The sequence below is a fragment of the Lolium rigidum genome, chromosome 3 (assembly GCF_022539505.1).
Source record: "Lolium rigidum isolate FL_2022 chromosome 3, APGP_CSIRO_Lrig_0.1, whole genome shotgun sequence".
In the NCBI taxonomy this organism is placed as follows: Eukaryota; Viridiplantae; Streptophyta; class Magnoliopsida; order Poales; family Poaceae; genus Lolium; species Lolium rigidum.
Window position 1 is genome coordinate 367,540,277 of NC_061510.1, and position 16,205 is coordinate 367,556,481.

At 50.6% G+C, this 16,205-nt stretch overlaps 1 pseudogene; it reads right to left on the minus strand.

The window, feature by feature from the left end:
- Window positions 1–2,147: 2,147 nt before the first annotated feature.
- On the minus strand, window positions 2,148–11,858 carry LOC124697380 (annotated as a pseudogene).
- Window positions 11,859–16,205: the final 4,347 nt, after the last annotated feature.

Sequence of the window (16,205 nt, forward strand, 5' to 3'; positions counted from 1 at the left end):
TCTTATCCTCGTTCTCCTTGCTGCCCCGCTGTTCCACCTCCTCTGCTCCACGTGCTCGCCGGCAGCTCCGTTGAGTCTCCTCCTCGACAGTGTGCCACCGCAGGGCCGCTGCTCCTGCTTGACCCGCTCCTCCTTGAATCAGCCGCGGGAACCAAGCAAGACCACAAAACAGAGTGATCTGCTGGTCGTCCTGTGACCACAAACCGGTGACGCCGCCACCACCCTAATCCTGCTTCTCTCCTACTACCGGTGAGAACTGCCTGAACTTGAAGCATCACTATGTAGTAAATCAAGCGAAAGGCGAACTGTATAGACAGAGTAACTTACGGGCCAATATATCAGAGTAACATACATGAAGAACAGATACCACAAGAACTCGGCTACTATCCGTTCGAATCCAATCATTGAATAGACTTGCACGCCATAAATCATAGTCTGAACCATGACATATGAAAATTCAATTGCAACCTAGAAAAGATAATGCGCCATTGTTAGTTGCCGGATTGAAAGAACTTAACAATACTGATGAATAGCCATGATAAACTGCTGGCTCCATTTAATCGCAGCTATGACTTAGCAGCTAAGAGCATCTCCAGCCGCGTCCCCAAACCGTCCCCCAAAGGGATTTGGGGCGCGCCGGACCAAAAATGCTATCCAGCCGCGTCCCCCAAAGCCCTTTTTTGTCCGGCGCGCCCCTATACGGTGTCCGGCGCCCGAGCCCGTCCCCGTCCCACAGGGACGCACCGGGGACGCCGGACACAACGAAAGCGAGGCGGGGACTGGCGGGACCGACCCGTCAGCCGGCACAATTAATTTAAACCTAACCGTCGCCTACCTCGCGACGGAAGTTGCTGGCGCGCAGCCGACGGTGCAGTTCCCGCAGAGGGCGCAGCGACGCGTCCCGTCGCGCCTAGCTCTCGCGTGCCGGCGTAATGAGCGCCACCGCTCCTCCGCCTCCCTCCGGCCTATAAAAGGGGCGCCTCTCATCGTCCCTCTCACACACAAACCCTAGCGCCTCCCTCCCAAACCCTAGCCGCCACCATCTCTCAACAAGACTCGACGCTATGTCTGGTAGAGGCGCAGGCCGACCTCGCGGCCGCGGCCATGGTCGTGGTCGTGGTCGTGGCCGCGGCATAGCTGAACGCTCGCCGTCGCCTCCCACGCCGTCGTCTTCGTCGGAGATGGACGTGGAGCCGGACGTCCTGTTCGAGTTCGTCCACGTCCTCAAGGGCGACCCGCGCGGCATCCAGAGGCTGCCGGACTCCTTCGCCGAGTACGTCGGCGGCGTACGCCCGCGCAAGATGCATCTGCGGGAGCATTCGTGCGGCTTCTGCCGGTGGATCGTCGACGCGATCTACGACGCGCGCGGCAAGATGTAACTCAACATCGGCTGGGAGAAGTTCGCGCGCCACCACAGCCTCCAAGCCGGCTTCATCCTCGTGTTCTCCTACTTCGGCAACAGGGACATGAGCGTCAAGGTCTTCGACGAGAGGCGCTGCCTCCGGGACTACCACGCCGACAGGGACTCCCACGACGACAGCACCGACGAGGAGGACGACTGAGTGTTGTTTCTTCGCAGCGAATACGTGCACGGAGGTTTCTGCCTGTTCGCCTCATCGGTAGAACCAACAAGGGCACCATCCTCCCGCTGGATTTTCCAGTTTAGGTGACTGGGTGTGGCCTCGAGTGTTGTTTCTTAGCAGCGAACACAGGAAACCTTCGATGCACGGCCTAGTTAGGTTTAGTTTTTTTGCAATATTTTATATTTGTGTCCACCATGGTTCAAACTATGTATTAGTTTGTGGAAAACCATGTTCCAAACTATGTTTTGGTGTAAACCACGTTCCCAATTATGTATTAGTTTGTGGAAATTGAAATAAAAATGCCAAAAAAAATTATTTTAAATGTTTGGGGACGGCGTTTGGGGGACGCGGCTGGGGAGCGACGTCCCCCAAACGCGGCACGAGCAAAACACGTCCCCCGAACGCTCAATCCGGCGCGGTTTGGGGGACGCTTTGGGGGACGCGACTGAAGATGCTCTAACACATAAAAGAATGGTTCGGTGCCCCAAATTGAAAAGGCCAGCACAACTCATAATTGCCATCCCTACAAGTTACTAACATAAAAGGCCAGCACAAATAAGATCCTCATGGCCAAAGTGACTCTGCACTATCACGTATCCCACATGCAGTCCCGGTTTCTTCGATTTGCCCCTTACCATCCCAGTATTTAACATCAAATAACCTGCCTTGGTGATTTGCAACTAGGGCAGATAGTGTTGCAACAAATTTCACCCCGCGTAAAAAAAAACTATTACAAGCAAAAACTCTCAACATTTTAAAAAGTAATGTTATAAGAAAGGTTAAACAACAATCTTTTCTGCTGCGGATTGATTTAGAACAAAATTACCAACAATTTCAACAAAAATCGCAAAACAATACAACAAAAACCCATGTGTTTGCAGCTATCAAAAAATAGTTAAGCAACAAGAAAAATTATGCATATTGATTAACAACTTAGCAAAAGAAAATGACACCTAACTGAGTGGAAGCCAGAAAGAAGTAAAGATAGTAGTACCTCGTCCTGCCAGCTGGGTATTGAGGCATCTCCAATTCCCAGCCTGGTAGTGGAAGTGATTCCTGGAGTTCCTGCAGAAGGAGAAAATGTAGAGATAAGCATTAACCTACAATAATAATCATAGCAAACAGAAAAAATAACTATGTGAAAAGAAGAATTATGTTAAGCACACTCCCCGCACCTGATCCAATGATGGTAAGCAGCCGTGCCACATTGATTGCTTATTGCCTCTTGTCGTTCTGATTCCTCATTTTCCAGAGGAGAGAAGCTTCGGTTTCAAGTTGGGGATCACACGGTCCGCCTATCCACGGCCCTTCACCTGGTACAATCTCCTCGATCGGTCGTGATTGGGACCTAGACCTAGACCTTGTTCCCAGTTTCTTGTCAGAGTACTGGCCATATACCTCCATATCGTCACCATCAGCTCTGCTCTGCTCCCTGACCTCTCATGCTTAAGTCCTCTTGACTGGCTGCTCATTCTCTTGGTTATAAATTTCCTATCTTGCCATGCTTCCTTGGAACAATAGGACGGCTATATGCAGTTCTCTTCATGATCCTATGCTCTTGGATGAGCATTGCCTTCTTTATAATCTTGCCCAATATTTCACGCCGCTCTTCAGTTAATTCATCCTGGCCATTGATCATGAAAGCATCTTGGTTAGCTTCCTCTTCAACAGGGAAGGCCACTATCAATCGGACTGCACCTTCGACCCCCTCTGCGTCGTGTGCAGCGGCGAAGGCCACTCCTCCGCCAACTGCCCCTCGAGGGGGAAGGGCCTTAGGCTCTAGACCATGGGTCACGCCATCTCCGGCGGGGGCTTCTACAACATTGACGTCGAGCCAATGCGTGGTGGGCTGGGCAATGGGGATGTCTTCGCCGCCATTATCAAGTTCGATTCGGCGCCTCTCTCGGAGACCCAGCTCTCTGATGAACTGAAGCATCGGGTAGACGAGCTTTGGGACTGGCAGGTGCAGAGGCTCTCCGACACTGAGTTTTCGGTCGTCTTCCCCACCCGCCAGACCCTCCGGCTAAGCACCGGGAGCGGGAAGCTCCACCTCCCTCTCAGCAAGACAGATACCCAGATCCGCGAGGCCTTGCTAGCTCCCAAACCAAGCCTGGTTCTCCCTTCAACGTGGGTTCGTCTATCGGGGGTGCCGGAGGACCTGATGACTCGGGAACGCCTCATGGCGGCATTCACCATGATCGAGAGGCCAATTGATGTTGATGAGCTTTCCATCCAAAAACGCGACCGCGAGCCGATCCGTATGCGCTTTCACTGCCGCTTTCCAGACCGCATCAAGGGCTCGGTCCAAATCTTCGTGAACGGCGAGGGGTACATCGTCGGCGTTCAGGCGGAGGCCCCTCCTCGTGGTACTCCGGGTGCAGGGTCAGGGGGCCCTCCACCGCCACCCAACGACGGTCATGATGAAGACGACGACTCCGACGAGATCCCCTCGGATAGTGAATGGAACAAGCACCGCCGCAGCCAAGACAAGAACAAGGACGCTTCCAAGGACAAGGGTGGGGCCTCCGGACCCTCCAACTCCAACCCTCCGTCGGTACTGGGCAAGCAGGGGCTGCCAGTGACCACCGCCTCGGCCATGGCGGAGCGCTACTGTGATATCCTGGCCCAGGGCTTAATAGGATTGATAGGATACTCATACCAACAAGTTGCAACTTCTTTTCCGGAAGCTCATCAGCAAACAACTCCGAGGTTAAGCGTGCTTGGCCCGGAGTAATTTGAGGATGGGTGACCGACCGGGAAGTAGTTCTCGGGTGCGCACGAGTGAGGACAAAGTGCGCAGGAAAGACATGTGTTGGTCTGTGGGGCTAGTCTAGAGATCCTAGAGAGCTGCTGTGGGTAACGAGCCCGGCCAGGGGTGGTCGGGGTGTTGCATTTGGTATCAGAGCCGACCTTCGCGGTTACACGAGCGTGTGCGGGTCAGGGGTTCGGGCATGTGGCGCATGGCTGGTGTGGCCCGTCGTGGCACACGGCATGGCACATGTGCCGGCACTGGATGCACAGACGTGTGCCAAGAGGGGACGTTCCTGGCTTGGGGCTGATCGACGAGGGCGTCGATCTTCTAAGGGGGGGTGAGTGTGATATCCTGGCCCAGGGCTTAATAGGATTGATAGGATACTCATACCAACAAGTTGCAACTTCTTTTCCGGAAGCTCATCAGCAAAGAACTCCGAGGTTAAGCGTGCTTGGCCCGGAGTAATTTGAGGATGGGTGACCGACCGGGAAGTAGTTCTCGTGCTAATTTGAGGATGGGTGACCGACCGGGAAGTAGTTCTCGGGTGCGCACGAGTGAGGACAAAGTGCGCAGGAAAGACATGTGTTGGTCTGTGGGGCTAGTCTAGAGATCCTAGAGAGCTGCCAGGGGTAACAGGCCCGGCCAGGGGTGGTCGGGGTGTTACAGCTACTTCGACCAGTATGGCTCCAACATGGACGCCGCGGCGGAGATCCTCCCCTCCCTCTCCCTCCTCGAGTCTTCCAAGAACAAGCTAGCTGTCCACCTGGTCCCGGCGAGCGGCGTGGAAGGGGCCCGCCCCCTCGCTACCGACTCCTTGGACTCCTTGGACTCGGCGGACTTGGACACGCAGATAACCGACCCGACACCTTCGTGGGTGGACGACAGCCAACAGGAGGAGGGCCCTCCCACCAAGATGGCCAAACTTACGCCGGCCAGCATCCTTGGCGGCTCGGCTGAGGTGGAGGTGGTTGACGCTTCGGATGATGAGGAGCTGCCGCAGCCCAATGAAGATGGAGTCCACAAGAACCTGCTGAAGGAGCTGTCCGAGGCCACCCCTCTGGCGCAAGCTCGCCGCTCCAAGGCCGTCTACTCCAAGCGGGCGACCTCGGAGACGCCGGCGGCGGTAAGGAAGAGCGCGAGGTCACAGGGCGCTTCGTGGGCACCTCCGCCCTCCTCCGCGCCCAGAGGCTCACGGCGGAGAAGAACCTGGAGGGCAAGGCCAGCACCAGCATCTCCACAGACAAAGGTAACGACTTCGCTATCCTCGACCTTCTCTCGGATGCTCACTTGTCCTCGGTAGTTCGCGATAGCTGCTTGGTTTTCTCTCCCACGACGACCGACGCGGGCGAAGCTTGTCCATCATCCGGGCAAAAGAAAAGGTGCAAGCTGCGCTCGCGGAGACTGCGCGCCGCTTGGAGTTGGAAGACAAGGCCGCGGCGGCGGCCAAAGCCGCGGTGGATGCTGCGGCAGAGGCGGCTCCTAGGGTGGAGCCGACCGATACTCCTGGGGTGGAACCGGCCGATGATCTGGCCACACCTCATGCCACGCTGGGCTCACCTGGGGCTGTGGGCCCAGTGTCTGCGGGCACGACGAGGGCGCCTAACGCGGGGGCTGACACGGCCCCTGTGCCTCCTCGCTCCCGCCCAAGAAGATCATGTGTCAAGGCCCCTGCTCTTGCTGTCTCCAAGAGACGGTACAAAAAACGAGCTTCCAAATGAGAGCTCTCTTTTACAACTTGCGGGGGTTTGGGGGACAAGGGCGTCGCACCCAACTCCGTGACTACATGCAATGCGACCGGATCGACATCCTTGGCCTGCAAGAGACGGTTCGCCAAGATTTCTCGGACTCGAAACTCAGGAGCCTTGAGTGCGGTGGCCAATTCTGCTGGAACTGGCTGCCGGCCTCGGGACAATCCGGGGGATGCTCCTGGGGTTTCGTGACGAGTGTTTTGAGGTGGGGACCTGGCGGAAGGGGAGGTTCTTCATTAGCGCTAACCTCTTCCATCGCAGCCGCAGAACCAAATGGACTTGCATCCTAGTCTACGGTCCGGCTGACCACTCTAGGACTAGGGAGTTCCTGGAGGAGCTCTCTTCTGAGGTCGAGAGCTGTAGGCTCCCTCTGGTCGTTGGGGGTGACTTCAACCTCATTCGGGGCCCCAGGGATAAGAGCAACGACAATATCAATTGGCCAAGGGTGCGCCAATTCAATGACGCCATCGCTGGCCTTTCTCTTAGAGAGCTCAACAGAACTGGGGCAAGGTTCACCTGGACCAACAAGCAACTCTCCCCCATCCGCTCGGTCCTGGATAGGGTCTTCGTCTCCACTTCTTGGGAGACGCTTTACCCCTTGTGCTCTCTTACGGCGGTTACTAGGGTGGGATCCAACCACAACCCTCTCCTCCTTGATGATGGCGAACAGGGGATTCGCCGACCGGCGAGATTCTTCTTCCAATCCTGGTGGCTTAGGGTAGCTGGCTTTGAGCAGATGATCAAAGAGAAACTGATCTCCTGCATCCAGGAACGGGGGCCTCACCGTTGCAGCATTGACCTTTGGCAGTGTATTGCGAGGTGCCTTCGGCAACACCTAAGAGGATGGGGGGCCAATTTAGGCAAACAGAAGCGGGAGGCAAGGGACAACCTCCTCGCCCAGATTAAGGAGCTGGACACGCTCGCTGACTCCTCTGGCCTTGATGAGGAGGGTTGGGCTCTTCGCTACTTCCTCGAGGACCAGATTGTGCAGCTGGACGGCGCGGAGGAAGACTACTGGAGACAGCGCAGCAAACTCCAATGGACCCTTAAAGGGGATTCCTGCACTGCCTTCTTCCACGCCTTCGCCAATGGGAGGCGTAGGAAGTGCCTCATCCCTCGCCTGGTGACTGAGGAGGGCGAGATCTCAGACCAGGCCGAGCTGATGGGGTATGTTTACCAATTCTACCAGGGCTTAATGGGCGCTGAGGGGGAGGAAAGGGTTTCTCTCTAGCTCAGAACCTTTGGCCGTCTAACAAGAGGATTTCCGATGAGGAGAACAGGAGCCTGGAGCTTACCTTTACTCTGGAAGAGTTGGATGAGGTGCTCGCGGGCATGAAACCAGACTCGGCCCCAGGCCCAGACGGGCTTCCGGTCCTCTTCTTCAAGAAATTCTGGGATTTTCTGAAAGGACCGATCCTCCGGATCCTGAACGACTTCGCCCTAGGGAGGGTTGACATAGCGCGCCTTAATTTTGGAGTCATCTCTCTTATTCCGAATGTTCAGGGGGCAGACACCATCAAGCAGTTTAGACCCATCGCTTTAATCAACGTTATTTTTAAATTCGTCGCTAAGGCTTACGCTACCCGCCTTGCCCCGCTAGCGCATAGGACGATCGACCGCAGCCAATCGGCATTCATCAAAGGGAGATGCCTGCACGAGGGTGTGCTTGCACTCCATGAGATCGCCCACGAGTTGAGGGTTAAGAAACTCAAGGGCCTCCTTCTCAAACTTGACTTTGAGAAGGCCTTCGATCGGGTAAGTTGGGACTTCCTGAGAGAAGTTCTGTTGAGGAAGGGCTTCTCCCCCATGATCGTTCACCGCTTGATGCAACTGGTCTCGGGTGGCCAAACCGCGATCAACGTGAACGGTGTCATCGGGGAAAACTTCAGAAACGCGCGAGGTGTGAGACAAGGGGACCCTCTTTCCCCGATCTTGTTCGACTTCATGGTGGATTCCCTGACTGCTATCATCGCCAGGGCTACCGATTCTGGGCACCTCAAGGGTGTGGTGCCCCACCTGATCCCTGGAGGGATCACCCACCTCCAATATGCAGATGACATCTTGATTCTGATCGATCCATCCGACTTGGGGTTGGCCAACCTTAAGCTCCTGCTCCTCTGCTTCGAGAACTTGTCAGGACTTAAGATTAACTTCGCTAAGAGCGAAGCGGTCGTGACAGGGGTCCCCGACCTGGAACGTCAGCGGGTGGCTGACGCCCTCAACTGCAAGCTGGGGAGCCTGCCGTTGCACTACCTCGGCTTACCGGTCAGCGACCGCCCCCTTTCTGTTGCGGACTGGAACTTCCTCACTGAGAAGGTTGGCCATAGGGTGGAGCCTTGGCAGGGTCTGTTCCTTGCATCAGCCGGCAGACTGGAGCTCACCAACTCCTGCCTCTCTAGCCTACCGATGTTTGCAATGGGTCGCTATCTGCTACATGACACGACGCATGCGGCGATGGATAAACTCCGGTCCCGCTTCTTCTGGGAGGGGGTGGGACCCAAACGGAAGTACCATATGGTGGACTGGGCTACGGTGTGCAAACCACGCGAGTTTGGAGGGTTGGGAATCCTCAACACCAAGTGCATGAACATCGCCCTCATGCTAAAATGGATCTGGAAGATCTATCAGAATGAGGAAGGCCTATGGGCTGACCTTCTTAGGGCTAAGTACCTGGGGGACCACGATTTGTTCTCTCTGGTGGTTCCCACCAAAGGATCACAATTCTGGAACGCCATCCAGAAGATCAAATGGTACTTCAAAATGGGTGCGAAGCATCAGGTAAACAGTGGGCGGCGGACCTACTTCTGGTTAGACTGGTGGACGGGCACGGGGCCCCTTCGCTTTACTTTTCCTAGGTTGTTCGCCTGCTGCGACAACCACTTTGCGACTGTTCAAGGGGTTAGGTCCAGCGGGGGCTGGAGAATTCGCTTTCGGCGCTCCTTCGGCCTAGCAGAGAGGGTGGAATGGGACAACCTCTGCAGGATCTTTGACCTATCGCCGGCCTCGGAGGGCGATGATGTGGTTCGATGGGCGCTTGAGCAATCTGGGGAGTACTCCACCTGCTCGATGTACTCCAAATTGTCCCGGGGTGGGACGGTCACCCACTTCAAGGATATTTGGCGCACTAGAGTTCCGCCAAAAATCCGGGTCTTCCTATGGCAACTCATCCGAGGGAGGCTCCCGTCAGGGGACCAATTAGTAAAGCAACACGGGCCATCGAATGGGCGGTGTGCCCTTTGTGGTGAATGGGAAACTTGCGACCATATCTTTTTCACTTGCCATATCGCGAAGTTTATGTGGGCAGGGATCAGGGACCTTCTCTCCTGCTCATGGAACCCAGCAGGGGCTGCGGACTTCATCGCCATAGCCAGCGGCTTGCCGGGTAGACTCCGTAGGATAGCTTGGTTCACTTTCGCAGCGCAATGCTGGACGTTGTGGAACATCCATAACAAGCTAGCTATCGAGGGCTCTCTCATCTCCAGCCCGGCTGATGCTATCTTCAAAATGTCTATCTACATGCAGAGCTGGAGGGTTCTGGTCAGACCGAGGGACAGACCACTGCTGGACGTGGTGCTGGACGAGGTTAGGAGGCTGCACGCGAGGACCCGGGCCGGAGGACACTGACGCCATCGACGACTGCACGCTGCCGCTAGCGCCCGCTCCTCGCGCTTTACCTCCCCTGTTTTATCTTTGAGTTGTTCTTGGTACCAGACTATGCTTAGTTGTATTGTGGCACCAGCACTTTGGAGGCATCAGTCTTTGTTGGGTGTGTGTTGTATCGCTACTCTATGGTGCCATGTTGGCTTTATATATAAAGCCGGGCCAAGGGCCTTATGTTTAAAAAAACACGAAGACCCTCTTCCCTTTTCCAGTTCTTCACATCTTTCCAAGATATCCGGATACAGGAAATCTCCATCCAATATCTCAGGGAGAATGTCTTCCTTCCATGCATCATTGGTCAATGCGTAATGCTTTTTAAGACTAGCAAAATATACAACGGTACCTCCATTCATTCTCAAGGTCCCTCTCAAGTTTCTTCTTTTCCTGTGAAGCAGCAATTGCTTGAGCTTCCAGGACAGCCTGACATGCAGGTAGGCCTCTCTCTCTTGTCATAAGGCTTGGACAAACAAAAACCTGTTTAAGCAGTCATTGATCTTCTTTGATTTCATCTTGATCTCCACCCTCTGCCCAAGAAACCTCTCACACGTGGAATTTTTAATAGCCATCACACCCTAGTCTAATAAAGCACTCATGGTCAACAGAACACCCTCTTTATTAGGATCTCCACCAGAGAGTCCATCAAGCGGCTGCAAAATCAGTCTTGTTGCACACAGCGACTAGAGGCTTATTCATGAACAAGAATTTTATACTGTGGAAGAGTGCAGCTTGCTGAGCAATAGTATACCCACAAGACCCAAAGATATCCAAGAAAAACAGCACAGCATACCTCAAATGGGCAAGAGCAGTGACACTGCACATTTCTCTGTCCTCAAAATGACAATCAAGGATACCTGGAGTGTCAATCACTTGGTACTGCAGATAGTTGTAATCTGCATGGCCAACAAATAGGGATTTTTCTGTGAAAGCATAAGGCTGTACATCCACATCTGCCCTTGTAACCTTGTTCATGAAAGAGCTCTTCCCAACATTTTTTTTTTCGATAAAGGAGCAACAGCCCCAGCCTCTGCATCAATTGATGCACACGGCCTTTTATTAAACATATAAAGTATCAAGTATCAAGTAACAAGTACGAAAGAAAGAAAAACAATCATGGGTCCGTCATGGTTGCCACATAGACCAACCAACGGAACAGCAAACATCTAAATAGGCTAGCCATACTCTATCCTATTAATGTGTCGCCACCCAGTAGCCCGGTAATAGAAGTCCTGAGTAAGCACCAGCAGTCTGTTGCAACCAGTATCCATATCCTTGCGCTGCTCCTCCGGTAGCAGGAAAGCCCATAACTGTATCCAATGCACAGCTCGAAGAATGACCTGCAAAAAGTTAGTACCCTTTTGATTATTAAAAATCATATCATTTCTAGTGTTCCATATTGCCCAACATATAGCAGATATACCAATCCTAATTTTCTCGCTTATCTTTCTTCGGAACTCCATACAACCAGTTCCCAAACATATTATTAATACTAGTTGGTGGCGGAATATTATAAGCAAAGTAAATCATCCGCCAAATAATAGTAGCAAAGGGGCATGTAAGAAACAAATGATGGACCGACATTTGGATAGACACAAATCAATATAGTACAGGTGTTGTTTGGGCCTACTAATAGATGCCTAGCCATGTGCTCCAGGTATGCCAAGCTAGGAGTGCTACGCATTAGAACAGTACACATGCGACCTAGTGCGGCTACCTTCAAGCACTTGCACCGGTATCTCCATACTTTTTTTTTGAATGGTGTATCTCCATACTTAAGCAGCCACAGATAGTCCGATCTTTGCAAAGATATTTCTTGCGGTACTGGTCTGACCCAACGCAAGTTTGTAGTGATCATTGTTAAAGGCCAGATGAAGGAGATAACCATAGAAAGGGTGGATGTCATCCAAGTCGGGAAACTCATCAATGATGGACAGCTTTTCATAGACGTTCTGCTGGGTATACCAAACTCTACGCATATAGAACTGGCAAATGTGGCTGAAAGCATAACCCTTGTGAACAAAAGTCGGTGTTTTGCCTATGAGTGCGGGACAGAATTATGTCAATGAAGTCATTGCCATGAGGGACAATGGTAATCTTCTTGAAATTATACTGCACCATCTTGACGATATTAAGTTTGGCTACTTATTCCTTTTTTCGATAAGGGGCGCTTTATTACTTATAAGGTTTTAAGTAATACACTCAGCCTCTGCATAACTAGGATGCACACAGCCGTTTAAAAGGTCCACAAATCATCGACAAAAAGATACATAGAGTGATATAAAGAAAAGGCCAACTACTATGACGCTCCGTTGGCTTCAATCCTCCGATTATGCAGCCACCCATGTTGGGAAATAAACTCCGTGGCCGTGTTCTCCAATCGTGTTGACACCTCCATAAAGAGGTCGCGATCCGCCAAACGCTGAAGTGGCGACCATGAACGGAGCAAAGCCGTACACCGGTAGATTACCTGCATAAGAGAGGAAGATTTGTCATTAAAAACCTTGTCGTTTCTACATAGCCAAAGCGACCAAACAACCGCAATCGCTCCCACTCTGATAATTGTTTTGTACCTAGAATCCACCCCATTTAGCCAATTGCCAAAAATATTTGCAATGCTACGAAGGGGATATAAGGTAGAACCTATCTGAATGATTGACCATATAGATCGGGCAACTCGACAGTTGAAGAAAAGGTGTTTTATTGTCTCATCTTCGTGACAGAACACACATTTCGTACAACCTTGCCGATTGCGCTTTACAAGGTTATCTTTAGTAAGAATCACACCTCGACGAAGATACCATGCAAAAACTTTAGTTTTGAGTGGTATCTTCATCTTCCAAATGTATTTATTATTTAGTACCGGTTGTGAAGAGAGACATAATGCTTTGTACATGGAATTGACCGAAAATATTCCATTTTTGGTGAGACTCCAACGGAATTCATCCATTCCCTGACCCAGCTGGACTGAACCTAACCGCTCAAGTAGTTCATTCCAAGCAACTAGTCGGGGGCCGATAAGGTCTCGCCTGAACGTCATAGAGGGGGGAGAAGATGCCATCACCTTCTGCAGGGTATCCCCTTTATAACGAACAATACTGTACAAAGCCGGATACTGTTCTCGAAGAGTGGTTGTTCCCAACCAACGATCCTCCCAAAACCGTATCTCTGCCCCATTCTTGATGGAGAAAGAACCAAATGGGAAAAAGTGCTTTTTAGTTGCCATGATGCCAGCCCAAAAATGTGAATCTCCTGGTTTCCAAAAAACCTGAGAGATCGCCTTCGAGCCAACATACTTTTTCCGCAATAGTTGTTGCCATACACCATCCTCCGTTAACAACCTGGCCAGCCATTTACCAAGCAAAGCCATGTACTTAACTTCAAGATCGTGAACATCAAGTCCACCTTGATCTTTCGGACGGCATACAACGCTCCATTTAGTTAACCGGTATTTTTTCTTCTCACTATCCCCTTGCCAAAAGAATCTTGATCGGAAATAATCCAATCTATGCAAGACTCCTTTTGGTATCTGGAAGAAAGAAATCATATACAGTACCATATTTGTGAGTACCGAATTAATGAGAACTAATCTTCCACCAAGGGATAGCAATTTGCCTTTCCAGCTAGAAAGACGTTTTTGAAGTCTTTCTTCAACAATTTTCCATTCAGCCAGCGTTAGTCTCCGATAATGTATCGGAATACCCAGGTAGCTAATTGGAAAAGAACCAATCCCACAGCCAAATAATTCAGCATATAGGTTGGCCTCGTCGACGGCTGCACCGAAACAAAACAATTCACTTTTATGGAAATTAATCTTGAGACCGAACAAATGCTCAAAAGCTGAAAGAATTAATTTCACGTTTCTTGCCTTTTCCAAGTCATGATCCATAAAAAGTATTGTGTCATCGGCATACTGAAGTATGGACAGGCCTCCATCAACCAGATGGGGGACTACACCTTCAATTTGACCATCGATCTTAGCGCGCTCTATTATAATTGCAAGCATATCCGCCACAATGTTAAATAACATTGGAGATAGGGGATCACCTTGCCTCAACCCTTTTTTGTCTGGAAGTATTTACCAATGTCATCATTGACCTTAATGGCAACACTACCACCAAAAACAAAGTTATTAATAAGAGAACGCCATTCTTCAGAAAAACCTTTCATCCTGAGGGTTTGTTGAAGAAAGGACCATTTGACTTTATCATAGGCTTTTTCAAAGTCGATCTTGAGTATTACCCCATTCAATGTTTTACGGTGCATCTCATGAATTGTCTCATGTAAGGTGACCACCCCGTCTAGGATGTTTCTACCTTGCATAAAAGCAGTCGAGAAGGACGCACCACTTTGTCCGCCACCGAGTTAAGTCGAATGGTAGCAACTTTTGTAAAAAATTTAAAACAAACATTTAGAAGGCAAATAGGTCCGTATTGCTGGATCCTTTCCGCGTCCGAAACCTTTGGTAGAAGAATAATTTCACCAAAATTGATACGGAACAAATCCAGTTGGCCCTTATGTAATTCGGCAAACAGACCCACCAGATCAGACTTGATGATGTCCCAAAAATACTGGTAGAACTCAGCCGGAAAACCATCCGGCCCTGGCGCCTTATTGTGTTCCATCTGAAAGACCGCAATTCTTATCTCCTCCTCGGAATAAGGGGAGGTAAGAATGTCGTTTTCTTCAATAGACACTCGAGGTATATCATCCATCCTGGATTCATCCATGGATATATCTGATTCCTCCGGGGCACCAAAGAGACCTTTATAGTACGAAGTGATATGGGACTTTAATTGCTCATGACCTTCGATCCGGCCCTCATCTTGAATAAGAGAGTGAATGAGTTTCTTTCTATGTCGACCATTGGCCACACTATGAAAGTATCTCGTATTCGAGTCTCCTTCTAACAAGAACTGGGATTTAGATCTTTGATACCATTTGAGTTCCTCCTCACGAAGTAAGCCTGCCAACTTAGCATTGAATTGACTTTTAAGTTCAATCTCATGCTTCGTTAGTGGGCGTACCTCCGCAATTGCCTCTAATGCATCAATATCTGATGATAGAGAGAGTTTCTCTTGCTTAAGCTGCCGTCATTTTCGTAGCCCACCCTCCAAGGTATCTACGCAACGAGCGTAACTTATTATTCCACCTTTGGATCGGGGTGTGCCCAGCAATGGGTTTGTCCCAAATAAATTTTACCATATCCGAAAAGCCATCCCAATTCAGCCATCCAAGTTCAAATTTGAACGGACGTTTACGAGGTGGCAAAGGCGTTCCAGTAGATAACAAAATTGGGGCGTGATCTGACAAAGCTTCAATCCGAGGGAGAACCCGTACTGATACTAGAGGGAATTTAAATTCCCAGTCTGAGTCCATCAATACACGGTCCAATTTCTCGTAAGTAGGCTCGGGGAGACTATTCGCCCAAGTGAATTGTCTCCCCCCATATTAACCTCTCTCAAATCCAGACTGTCAATGACAGCGTTGAATAAGAAAGGCCAATGGGTGTCAAATCTGCCTCTACTTTTCTCATGTGGATATCTGAGCAAGTTAAAATCCCCACATATGATGATAGGGTGCGGATTATCCTTCGCTAGATTAACCAACTCCCGGAGAAAAGCAGGCTTATGAACATCTTGGGCAGCTCCATAGACAGACACCAAACTCCATATGAAGTTATCGGATTTATTCCGGATGTGGAGCTTAATATGAAAGTCACCTCCGGAATTATCCAAAATTTCCATAGTCGAAGTTCGGATCCCAACTAGTAAGCCACCAGAACGTCCCCGAGGCGGGCGGGAAACCCAAGCAAAGTCTTCCCCGCCTGAAAGGCGGTTTAGGAAACTTGTTGAGTAATTCCGTTTGCCCGTCTCGGAAATAGCAACAAAATCTAAAACATGTTCCCGAATGTTTTCCGCGATGTGTAAGTGTTTAGCCAAGTCTCTCAGACCTCTGCTATTCTTAAACATGCCATTCATTTGGAAACAATTGGAGATTTAGGTATCTTAGCCTTCTTATTAGGCCATGCTTTGCGCTTAATGGAGGAAAGTCTTGATTTACCCTCGCCGCTTGTAATTCAATACAAGAGTCTAGAGCGGTATCATCTAGACCAACCTCCGATACCTCTCCAACTAGATGTGAAAGAAGCTGGCCGTCTGAGACGGCGTACGCTTCCTCATCATCCTCATCAGAAAAAGAGGTATCCGACTTACCCGAGAGCGTAGGAGTAAACTTGAGTCTATCAAACTCCATACACCTCAGGGCATTAGCCGAAACAGAAATAGAACTAATAGAAGTACCCAATGAAAGCCCCACATTATGCAACTTAGAAGCAATAAGCGGTGTTGGGAAAGATAAAATGATTTTGAACTATTAACGGTACCTGAAAAGTCAAGGTTTGCCTCCGCCTTACGACGCATAGCCTTTGCCATGGTATCCTCATCCGTCGCAGTCGCCCCATCCGTC